This window comes from Aristolochia californica, unplaced genomic scaffold, assembly GCF_029961685.1.
Source record: "Aristolochia californica isolate CCGP_79_NKW_82.1479 unplaced genomic scaffold, dmAriCali1.0.hap1 SCAF_11, whole genome shotgun sequence".
Lineage (NCBI taxonomy): Eukaryota > Viridiplantae > Streptophyta > Magnoliopsida > Piperales > Aristolochiaceae > Aristolochia > Aristolochia californica.
In genome coordinates, this window is record NW_027181782.1 from 7,815,625 (window position 1) to 7,827,732 (window position 12,108).

Here is a 12,108-nt window from a genome sequence, read left to right on the forward strand (position 1 = left end):
ATTTTTTAGTATAAAATGGCAGTCCACTTCAATATGCTTTGTTCTTTCATGGAAAATTGGATTCCATGTAATGTGAATTGCTGCTTGAATATCACAATATAGATCCATCGGAGTTTCTTTGTAGAATCCCAATTCAGTGAGAAGATATCTGATCTATAGGAGTTAACTAATAGTGTGTGTCATGGCTCTGTATTCTGTTTCTGCACTAGACCGTGCTGCTACATTTTGGTTCTTGCTTCTCCATGTAACCAAATTCCCTCCAACCATCATACAAAATCCCGAAGTAGATTTCCTGTCATCCAGGTATCCGGCCCAGTCTGCATCTGAGAATCCTTCGATGTTGAAGTGACCATGATTTTTATAGAGAAACCCTCTTCATGGAGCTCGTTTCAGATATTTTAATATCCTTTCTAGTGTTTGCCAATGACTAAGTTGTGGTTTGTGCATATATTGGCTCACCACACTTACTGCATATGATATATATGGCCTTGTTATGCACAGATAAATAAGTCTTCCCACTAGTCTTTGATATTTCCCAATATCAACATCTTCTCCAGTACTAGCACATAATTTTGTGTTTGACTCCATAGAAATTTCTACTGGTTTGCATCCCATCATTCCTGTCTCCTCCAGTAGATCAAGGACATACTCCATTTGGGATAGCACAATCCCATGTCTGGATTGTAATACTTCAATACCCAGAAAATATTTGAGTAGTCCAATATCCTTTGTCTTGAATTCATCACATATTTTTTCTTTTGTTTCCTAGATGCCCTCAGAATCACTATAAGTTAAAATGATATTATCAACATATACTGCCAGAATTACCTTACCTCTAGGTGTGTTTTTAATAAATACTGAGTGATCTCTAGAGCATCTGTAAAATCCAGCCTGTATGAGGGCTTGACTGAAATTTTTAAACCAAGCATGAGGGGACTATTTTCGACCATGCAAAGACTTTTTTAGTCGACATACGGACTCCCCCTCAACCACACACTTAGGTGGTTGCTGCATATACATTTCTTCTTTAATATCCCCATTCAAAAAGGCATTTTTCACATCAAGTTGATATATCTGCCATGAAGAATTGGTTGTCAGAGATAATAATACACGTACCGAGTTCATTTTTACCACTAGAGAGAAGACTTCTTCATAATCAATACCACAACATTGAGTATAACCTTTAGCAACAAGATGAACCTTCAGCTGTGCAATTGACATATCCAGATTAAGTTAAACAGTAAAAACCCATTTGCAACCGACGGGTTTCTTATCTGACGTGGAATTAGTGACCATGTCTGATTTTCATGAAGTACCTTTATTTCTTCATCCATTGCTACCTTCCACCCTGGATGTTGTAGAGCTTCCTAATTGGACTGTGGAACAAATATAGAGGAAATAGAAGAAAGAAATTGGCAACATAAAGGTGATAGGCAATGATGAGACACAAAGTTTGAAATGGCGTGAGAAGTAGAAGGTCTGGTGCATGATGTAGGTTCTTTTCTTACTGTAATAGGACGAGTATCATATTGAGGGCCAAATACAACTGGAGAGGTTGGACTTACCTCGGTGGGATTTGTCAACTCGATAGGTGTGGTATCAGCCAATTGCTCTGGGAGTTGAATAATTTCTATATCACGGGGCACAACCGGTCTAGGAGAACCTGGTACTGAAGACAGACCAGGAGGGGCACTGTCAAAATAGAATGATGAGTCTTCAAAAAATGTTACATCCCTTGACACAAGTAAAAGTTGAAGAGTGGGACTATAAAAAACATAACCCTTTTGTGTGCGAGAGTATCCCAAGAAGATACACTTGATAGATTTAGGATCAAGTTTGTTGTGTCTGGGGAATGAATTATGAACAAAATATGGATATTCGAAGACTCTCAAAGGTAGTGAAAATAGATCATCATTTGGTAATTGTTGGAAGATGGGCTCAAGCCCACAAGCTCAAGACAAGAAGCCCACACTTCAAAGGAGTGGCAAATGTGTAAAATATGGTACTTTCCATAAAGATGGCATAGAAGTGTAAATATGTGTTCCTTTTATGTCTTTTGTTTTATCAAGTTGTAGCCCTAAGGGTATTGTAAAACTATAAATAAAGGCACTGGCTAAGAGGTAGGGCATTGAAGCACTCTCCTCTCTTTCCACAAATTCTTCCAGCCCTCATTTTTCTTTTTGACGCAACCCTCTTCTCCCTTAATCTAAACTCTCTTCTTCCACGTTCTTCTTCTTCTCTTCTCCTTCTCTCTTCTTCTTCTTCTTCTTTCTTGTTGATCTAAAGTTCCTTTCATGAGATCCTAAATTCTACATGGTATCAGAGCAAGGAGTTTAGGATCTCTTCATGGAGTTATTATGAAATCTGTTCAAGAAGTTGTAAAAGGAGTTCAGTCATAAAGAGATAAGTTCATCATCTTCTTAATTACGTTTTTTTTGTTTCCTTTTCTTATTTACATACTCCTTTTTACTGTTTTTCTTTACTTCTTGAATTTTGAGTCACATCAACTCAAGATAAATCTTTATATGTTTTAAATATTTATTTCTATGACTAAATTGATGTTATAATCTTGACTCCTTGTAAATCAATTACAAGAGTGATCAAGATCATTTGCTGTTTGCATCTTATTAAGATTGATGGGTGAAATTCAATTACCTTTATGTAATTTGGATCCATCTCTTTTGAGGTAGAATTCCAGCACATGTTGCTGTATCTTCTCCTACTTTAGGTTGCTCATGGGTTTGTGTTGTGTTGTTGGATGCCCATTACATGTTTGATGAAATGCCAACAACCATTTACCCTTTGTAGTTCCGTTTTTTTTTTTTAACTTCAACAATTGAATTTTTTCTTACGTTGAAGTCTCCCATGAGCTGAAGATAAATCTCTGCCAAGTGTCTTGGTTTGTCGGTAAATTTTCTCTAAATTTTTGTCTATTGCTCATTTGTGTTGGAGTTTGGATTAAGGCCTAATCGGTTGCATCTACTTTCTTCTCTTTGTTCTTATGAATACAAGAGAAGTTGAGTGATGGCTAGATGTTATTATCACTTTCTAAAAGCACAAATTTGTTGATAATTTGGTGCTTGCCCTTGCGAAAGAAATTGGTTCTTGTTCTCTTTTGTTGGTGATTGATTTGGTCTACGGGTTCTTCAAATTACATAGAGTAATTGTTCTTTGAAGAAGGCCTTTTCCCTTGACCTCCATATTTTTACTTGCCTCATCATGGAGATTGGATACAATAGTAATAAGAGTGATATACTCCATATTACTACAATTCCACTTAGAGGTCTCTCCAATTAAATGAGCTAGTCACAATCAGTTCGGAGGGTTCTTATTACTCGTGACCTCTTGAGCCACGTTGTTAACTTTCCTCCTCCGATTGATGATGAAGATGCGTCCTACCACAAGTGGGTTAAGGAGGATAACATGGTGATAAGTTGCTCATTAATAGCATGGAAGAGCAAGTGGCCAACAATGTGGTCCACTTGGAAACCGCCAAGAACATATGGGACACTTGTGCCAAGCTTTACTCAAGCACTGCTTCATTACAAAAAATATATGATGTCTTACAAAACATGCTGCATACGAAACATGGAGATAATATTCATGAATTTTTGGCATAGTTTCGTGGTCTTCTTCAAGAATGGAAACTAGCTCAGCCATATTCCACTGATATTGTCGTTCAAGAACGACAAAGAGAAGCTTTGGCAGCAACCATTTTCTTATTGAATATCAACTTCTAAGTTCTTCTGCTCTTCCATCCTTCGATGATATTAGTGCTACATTACTTAGGATACCGGATCCATCCCCTCCTTCTCATTGATGCTCCATCGGTGATGTTCTCTGGCAATCGGGGAACATCTTCCTCATCCCGAGGACGGGGCAGAAATATGAGAGGGGGTCGAACTATGAGAGGGGCTGAAAATAGAGGTGGTAGAATGGGTCAGACTTCTTTTCGTACTGAGCCTCAACTTTGCACTTATTGTGGCCGTCAGAACCACCTTGTGGCATCATGCTGGAAACTTCATGGCAAGCCTGATTGGGCCACAGCTAACCCAGTCTCAGTTAACGTTGAGAAAAATGAAGATAAGGCTGAATCATCATCCGGAAATGTGGCTCTTACGGCTGAGGACTATGCTGCATTTTAGAAAATGAAATCCTTCATGGAATCATCTATTCCCTCATCATCTATTGCTGCCAAACTATTGCCTCAGGTATGCTTTCTTCCTCTTCTTCCTCTTCCTCTTGGATCATCGACTCTGGGGCCTCCGAACATCTATCAGGTAACAAACACTTGTTGCAGTCCTTATCTCCTTGTTATCCTCATAAATTAGTTACTATTGCTGATGGTACCCAAACCAAGGTCCTTGGTAAAGGTTCCTCCTCTCTTACTTCATCTATTCCCCTTCAAGATGTTTTGTTTGTTCCTCAATTTCCTTTAAATTTTCTCTCAGTTAGCCAATTGACCAAACAATTAAATTGCTCTATCACCTTCTTGTCGTCTTCTTGTGTCTTTCAGGATCTCACTACGAAGCGGGTGATTGGTGGCGGCCATGAAAAGGGGGGTTTGTACTACTTCACTCTTCCACCATTAGCTGCATTATCGTCCACTACAGCTGAGGCCCAACTTTGGCACAACCGACTTGGTCATCCATCTACCCCCTCACTTCGTTCTTTGGTTCCATCTTTAAAAGGACTTTCTAATATCAGTTGTGAGGTTTGTCAATTAAGTAAACATGTCAGGAGTACATATTCTCCTCGTCTTACAACTACAAGTACTGCTCCATTTGAGCTAATACATTCTGATGTATGGGGCCCTTTATGTGTCTCAAATATTTCCCAAGTTAAATATTTTGTCATTTTTGTTGATGATTGTACTCGAGTGACTTGGTTATTTATATTTAAAGACCGTTCGGAAATTCTTCCTTTGTTTAAAAATTTTCATGCTATGGTCTTGACACAATTTGGGAAGAAAATTCAAACCCTTAGATCTGATAATGCTAAGGAATACATGTCTCATGACTTCAAATCATTTTGTGAGTGTAATGGGCTTATTCATCAAACATCATGTGCCTATACTCCTCAACAAAATGGTGTTGCTGAAAGGAAGAATCGTCATCTTCTTGAAGTTGCTCGGAGCCTCCTCTACTCCATGAAGGTACCCTATTTCTATTGGCCTCATGCTATACTTACAACATGCTTTCTCATTAATAGGTTACCTTCATCAGTCCTTCATCATAAAACTCCTTACTCTGTGATATTTAATGGTGAAGATCCTTTTTCTCTTCCTTTGAAAGTGTTTGGATGTACATGTTTTGTTCATGTTACATCTCCACATAAAAATAAACTTGATCCTCGGTCTATGAAGTGCCTTTTTTTGGGATACTCTCACACCCAAAAAGGTTATGTCTGTTATAATCCTACCCTTCGGAGGATGTTTATCTCTAGGGATGTGACTTTCTTTGAGGACACTCCCTTCTACTCCTCCCATGATGCTCCTCCAGGATGGCCTTGTCCTTCTACTACTCCTTGTCCGCTTGTGCCATTCAATCTTGAAGTGGATCCATCCCTTGATGCACCGGCCGTACCTTCACCTGTGGAGTTGTCAGATCCACCTGAGGTAAGTCTTTCTCCTCCTATGTATGGGCCTGAATTTGATACTCGGCCTATTGCTTTAAGAAAAGAACGTCGCTCCTATACTACTTCGTATCCTATCTCAAATTTTATGTCTCACCATCGCTTGTCTTCCGAATGTTTTCAGTTTCTTGTGTCCCTTTCTTCTACTTCCATTCCATAGTCGTATCAGGAGGCCCTGAGACATCTAGGATGGAAGGCGGCTATGGATGAAGAAATGCACGCCTTATATGAAAACCAAACCTGGTACTTAACATCACTCCCGAAAGGTAAAAGACCGGTTGGTTGTCGATGGGTTTTTTCGGTGAAACATAATCCGGATGGATCGATTGCTCGTCTTAAAGCTCGGCTGGTTGCTAAGGGCTATACGCAGTGCTATGGGATAGATTATGAGGAGACCTTCTCTCCTGTTGCAAAATTGAATTTGGTACGCATCATCTTAGCTATTGCTGCTAACTCCTCATGGCCCGTCTATCAGTTGGATGTTAAAAATGTTTTTTTAAATGGTGATATCAATGAGGAAATTTATATGGTTCAACCACCTGGTTATGTGGTTGAGGGGGAGTCAGTATGCCGGTTAAAAAAGTCTTTATATGGGCTTAAGCAGTCCCCTCGGGCTTGGTTTGATAAATTTAGTCAAACACTCCTACGGTTTAGTTTTCATTGGTGCTCAGTTGATCATTCTGTATATTATAAAGATACGGTCAAAGGGAAAATATTATTGGCCGTATACGTGGATGAAATTTTCTTAACCGGTGATGATGCTTTGAGCATACAAGAGGTGAAACAGATGATATGTCAGGAATTCAAGACTAAAGACCTTGATATGCTTAAATATTTTTTGGGTATAGAAGTTCTTCAATCCAAAGATGGGATAATATTGTCTCAAAGGAAATATGTCTTGGATCTCCTTGAAGAAACAGGAATGAAGGGTTGTAGACCAGTTGACACACCTATGGATACAAATGTAAAATTATGTGTCACAAATGAAGAAGATATTGATATTGGCAAATATCAAAGACTCGTCAGAAAACTGATTTATCTCATGGTAACTAGGCCAGACATATCATATGTTGTAAGTGTGGTGAGTCAATTCATGCACAAACCACAAATTACCCACTGGCAAGCTTTAGAGAGAATATTACGTTATCTAAAAGGAGCTCTAGGAAGAGGATTACTGTATAAAAAACATGGGCACTACAATATAGAAGGCTTCTCAGATGCAGATTGGGCTAGATCTCCTGATGATAGAAAATCTACATTAGGATATTGTACTCTGGTTGGGGGAAACTTGGTTACATGGAAAAGTAAGAAGCAAAATGTGGTTGCAAGATCTAGCGCTGAAGCAGAATACAGTGCTATGGCCCATACCGTTAGTGAACTTTTATGGATTAGGACCCTTCTTACCGAACTAGGTTTTTATAAAAAGGGGTCCATGAATCTGCATTGTGATAATCAAGCAGCTATTCATATCACTTCAAATCCAGTTTTTCATGAAAAAACTAAACATATTGAGGTGGATTGTCATTTTATATGGGAGAAGTTTCAAGCAGGAATAATCTCTCTCAAACATATGTCATCTCAAGAGCAAGTAGCTGATATTCTCACTAAACCCATTACATCTAAAATCTTATCGTTTATATGTGGCAAGCTAGGTATTTATGATGTCTTTTCTCCTCCAGCTTGAGGGGGAGTGTTGGAAGATGGGCTCAAGCCCACGAGCTCAAGACAAGAAGCCCACACGTCAAAGGAGTGGTATATGTGTAAAATATGGTACTTTCCATAAAGATGGCATAGAAGTGTAAATATTTGTTCCTTTTATGTCTTTTGTTTTATCAAGTTGTAGCCCTAAGGGTATTGTAAAACTATAAATAAAGGCATTGGCTAAGAGGTAGGGCATTGAACCACTCTCCTCTCTTTCCACAAATTCGTCCAGCCCTCATTTTTCTTTTTGACGCAACCCTCTTCCCCCTTAATCCAAACTCTCTTCTTCCACATTCTTCTTCTTCTCTTCTCCTTCTCTCTTCTTCTTCTTCTTCTTCTTTCTTGTTGATCTAAAGTTCCTTTCATGAGATCCTAAATTCTACAGTAATAATATAAAGTAAGGAGATTTATTACCAAGAACGGAAGATGGTAGACGATTTATAAGAAAGCATGCAGTAAAGACTACATGAGGCCAATAAAAGTATGGAACTTTTATGGCATATAATAAACCTCGAGCTACCTCAAGAATATGACAATTTTTCCATTCGACTACATCATTTTTTTTAGCAGTGTGGGCACATGATGTTTGATGGATAATGTCATTTTCTTGACAAAAGGAGTCAAGGTCTTTGGAAACGTATTCTTTGGCATTATCATATTGAAGTATTTTTATTTTCTGACCAAACTGAGTGAATACCATAGCATGAAATGACTTAAAAATCAATGGTATTTTAAGAACGGTCCTTAAATAGAAACAATCAAGTGGTGCGAGTGAAATCATCAATAAATGTAATAAAATATTTGGCTTGAGAAATATTTGAGACACACAAGGGTCCCCATACATTGGTATGAATTAATGAAAATGGAGTAACACTTTTGACATCTAGACGATGAGATTATGAACTCCTTTGATGTTTACTCATTTAACATAATTCAAAATTAAATTCTGACCTTACTTATAAGAGTAGGAAACATATAATGAAGAGATTGCACATATGGATGTCCCAACCAGGTGTGCCATAGCCTTGTCTCATTTTCACTGGTGAAAACTGCATTTATTTGTGGCACATCTAGGTTGTAAAGTGCCCCTTGTTCATGGCCTCCACCAATCACCTGCTTCGTTATATGATTCTGAAATACACATGAAGTGAGATATAAGGTAATAGAGCAATTAAAATGTTTTGTTAGCTAACTAACAGATAAAATATTCAAAGGAAAGGTAGGAATAAATAAATATTAGTGAGCGAAAATGATGGTGTAATGGAAGTTCATCCTTTCCTTAGACTTTGGTTTGAGAACTGTCAGCTATGATAACAAACTTGTGTGAAAGACACGGAGATAAAGAATGTAATAAATTTTTATTACCTGTAAGATGCTCAGAGGCTTCTGAGTCAATTATCCAGGATGAAGATGAGGCAGATAACATACCTAAAGCAGTGGTGGCAGCGGTAGTTGTTGAGTAACTGGGAGAAGAACCCATCATTGTCATTCATTTTCTGAAATAGCTCGTACTCTTCATTAGTAATTTTTTTTTCTGTTGATTTTGTGGGTTGATTCTCTTTTGTATCACTCACAAAGTCTTGATTAGCCTTTGTCAAGTTTGATTTGCCATTGGCTTTATAGCATATTTCTCTATGGTGGCCATATTGTCTACAATAACTCCATTCCTTGAAAGAGCATGCATCTACAGTGTTACCATATTTCTTACAGTGTGACCATATGTCCTTTCCCATATGTTCATGTGAATCCATTCCTTCCACTCCTTCCTCGTCCTCCTCTATAACCTCTGCCTCAGCCTCAGCCGCGGTCAGATGATGTTCCCCTATGTTCTGAATACATAGCGGATGAAAGGAAAAAAGTGTCTGGAATACGGAGTAGTGTTGCACATACATCATCAAACATGGGGACAACAGAAGCACTCAACAGTTCACTCTTGGCAATTTCAAATGTGGTTTAATATTTGTGAGGCCAATGACAGTAATTAATGCTTCTTTCTGCTTGTCTTGGACAAAAATATCTGTAGTTGAAAGCTAAGCTAATTTCCATTCTTAAAGAAAGCCTCTAAACCGGGCCAAGTACTCATGGATGTTGTCTCCTTGTTTATTGTTCAACATCCTCTGGAGAATATCATATGGTCTACGTAGATTGTTTGGACTAGAGTACAGCTTAGCACATGTCTCCTAAATTTTTTTAGCAGTGTCAAGATGAATGACATTGTTGGAGACATGTTCTTGATTAGCCAACTAATCACCAAGGTATGATTTTTCAACTATTTTTTATAAAAAAAAATGTCTTCTTCATCAATAGATGGTCCACGGTTGGTGAGGTGACCAAGTAGGTCCATTGTTATAGGAAACTTGCAAATCGATGTGGACTAACTCATAAAATTTGTTACCCCTCGTAAGGGTATAGTGGTGATTCTTAGTATTTCACCTCTACTAATATTTTTTTCTGCCATAATAGTCACTTCAACAAAAACAAATCTCAATTAAATTCTAATAAAAAAAACTAAGTAGTAATCTTCAAACAACTCGGTCCGTGGAAAACTTTAGCATTGACGGTAAATAATCATTATTATAATTTTTTTTGAATAGCCACTCATAAGAAACTCAATATCAATCTTCTATATCAGGGGACTCGTGTTCCCACCAAAAAAAAAAAAATCTCAACAATATTATCATGAACTGGTCTCAGTTAGATAGAATTCCAAACTGATAAAACTGCTTTGATAACTTCTTCTAGATCGAGAGGCATTCATATCCATAATCCCATAAGATGAAAAAATTCACATAATCATCTTTAACTCATCTTCTAAATTTGGAAACCAGTAACATGAAGTAATAAAAAAAATGAAGGAACTTATCTCACGCTTTTTTATCTTCCTTCACAAGGAGCCTTCTATGAGTGGTGTTGCTCATATCTTCTTAAAGCATTCCTTTTGATGTGGAGATCCTAAATTTAATGTTCTGATACCATGTTGAATTTAGGACCCCTTTTCTAATATCCAAGTGGAAAAAGGGAAGAAGGTTCTCAGGTCGAGAGTAGAGGAGAAGAGAAACCAAGTTGTGCGTGAAGCAAAGAGAAAGATTTACTCAAGAAAGAATTGTAGAACTTGATTAATTCCGAGTTACAACACCTCTATTTATAGTAGAGGAAGTGATAGAGTCCTTACACAATTAAACTTTAAGACTCCTAATTACAATCCAACTCTAATTCTCTAAGATAAGCCTATCCTGAAAAGATAACACAATCTACTAGAGGTCTAATATAACTTGCACTCTAACTCTTCTTTAATCACGTGGATATAAGAGAGGAGGCTGGCTCGTGGTCTTATATTTGTAGGTCCCACATGTGTTATGGACTCAATAACACTGAGTCATCTACTTTACTTTTATTATTTATGTTGCTTTTAATTTCGAATTTTATTGATTTGTAATAAGACTTAAAGGTAGGGGTAGAATTGGGTTTTAATAACCCTAACCTATGTTGATGTTAATTACCCTATTTAAGGGGTAAGGATGGAGAAATAAAGGAAGTTCGGAATTAGCATAAACTAAGGTAATTTAGGTTCTTGCTAGGCTCCCTATTCTAGGGTTCTTAGCGTGAACTCTCTTGGTGGTTTGCTGCATCCATTGGGGAGTCTTTGGGGAGTCTTTGAGGAGATCTTGGAAAGAAAAGGAAAAGGAAGTACCTTTCTCTTCCGAGTTGCAAGAGAAGTCCTTCTCTTTCACGGAAATTCCAGAAATGGAGAAGGGTTGGTGTGAGCTAACCAGGAAGGAGGACGAATTCTGGTTGCTGGATTGGTGTTGACGTCAAGAGGTAATTCTTAATCTTGTTCCAAGTATTGAAGATTAGAATTCTATTTCTTTTTATGTAAGGTACCAGTATTGCATGGTAGAGGAAACCCTACCTTGACATGAGTCATAAGAAAGGGGGTTCCACGTTGGGGCATCAAGGAGCTCCATTGATTCTCTGGTTTCATCCATAATTAAGAAAAGGAAACTCCTTTTCAAGGGAAACAAATTCAGCAAAAAGAACAGGTTGTTCTTGGATCATTACAGTGAGTCAAACCCTCTTAACGTGCTGGATTCATCTATACCTCACCAAGTTACTAGATCCATGGCTAGGGACCATAACAACATGGTCTTCCAACTCATGTTGATAAGGTTACCAGCTCGTGGTATCATTATAAGTCCCATTTTATCTTCAAATCTTCTAACTGATTCCACCTTGTGCTTCTTATCTCCTAACTAGTGTCAACTTGGGTGAGGTCTCTTCTAGGCATCCCACATCCTCATGCCCAAAAAATATTTAAGCATACCTGATCTTTAGTCTTGAATTCCTGACATATTATATTATTCACTTCTTGTATTCTATGAGCATCATCACCAGTTAAGATAATATCATCAACATATACAACCAATAATATTTTCCCTTTGACAATATCTTTAAGATATACTGACTGATTGACCAAGTACTGATGAAAACCAAACCGTAGAAGCGCTTGACTAAATTTATCAAACAATGCCTGAGGGGATTGTTTAAGCCCATATAAAGATTTTTTTAATTTGGCAACAGGAGAGAAGGTCTCCTCATAATCTATCCCATAACACTGAGTGTAACCTTTAGCAATGAGTCAAGCTTTAAGACGAGCAATCGATCTGGTTATGTTTCACCAAAAACACCCATCTACAACCGATCGGTCGTTTTCCTATTGGGAGCGATGCTAAGGACCAGGTCTGATTTTCATATAAGGCATGTATTTCTTCATCC